This window comes from Rhamphochromis sp. 'chilingali' (genome assembly GCF_963969265.1).
Source record: "Rhamphochromis sp. 'chilingali' genome assembly, chromosome: 3".
Taxonomy (NCBI): domain Eukaryota; kingdom Metazoa; phylum Chordata; class Actinopteri; order Cichliformes; family Cichlidae; genus Rhamphochromis; species Rhamphochromis sp. 'chilingali'.
Window position 1 is genome coordinate 35,209,051 of NC_137931.1, and position 1,220 is coordinate 35,210,270.

The window sequence follows — 1,220 nt, forward strand, 5'->3', positions numbered from 1 at the left end:
TATAGACTGCACACGGCAGTTTATTATATGCACCTATTTATCTATTTATTTATATAAAATAAATTAAATGTATTACTTATTCTTATTTTATTTTATTTTTATTCATTTATTTCTTTTTTTTACTGAACTTCACGTTGCCATAGACTCATTTGGTAAATTTTGGGCATTTAGTGACGTAACGGAAAATCACCACTGTAACAGGTCATCAAGTCAAAAACACTGTGCGTGCTTTAACAAATTGATTATTGAATTATTAGTTATGTATGCGACAGATTTTACCTAGTGACAAGCAGCAGTACACAACGTACTAAATGTACTTGGTGCTTATAGTAGCTGAAAAAGTATTTAACGACCTCAGTGAAGTTTTATGCTCTCCACTACCTATTATTTCTCCCATTTCACACAATCCAATCACTCGATCTCAACAAGCTGCTATATGGTATCCATACTGCGGGCCTCTGCAATAGGCACCAACCTATCGATGGATCCCCTGATCCATACATACGCTGATATTGATAGATTGCTGAACTGGATTGACACCAGCGAGCACCAAGCAAGTTTTACGCAGAAGTTTTGAAGGGATATCATGTAGGAATTTGTGTGAGAGAGTTTGATTTTCGTGGCCTGAATTCGTGGAGCAAAGAAGCGAAAGGGGTCAAAGCCTGGAGGCAATGATGAAATAAAGCTCGACAAATTTATTCAGAAACATTTGCTAGAGGAAAAAAACCCCCAAAACTTTTCTTTAAAAAAGTTATGAGTATAAGCAAAAATTTCAGATGTGTGCTTTAGGAAAGTGGCTGTAAAGTAAGTGTCAAAGGTCAGACACGGGTCTTAAGGCTGTAATTCACACGTTTTATTGCACTGTTAAATATTTTATTGTCTATATAAACACAATCCTTTGAATATGTAGCACTAAATAGCGCATGCTTAATTTACAGTTGGAAAAACCAAGACTGTTAGGCATGACTTGCACTTCCAGATGTGCTTTTTTACCTGCCCTCGTGATCTGTTGTGACATGTTTAACCTCCAACACAGCTATCACATGTGCTGCTGGCGCCTGTGAAACACTTTTATCAGACAAAACAAGGAGCGGGTCCTTCTTATCCATCTGAGTGTAAATGTTGCGCATTCTGTCTTTTATCTAACGCGTCTAACGCAATCTTTTCGAGGATTTGAGGGTCCACGCTTTACAACGCGAGCGAGCCCTGACACGGGGGCC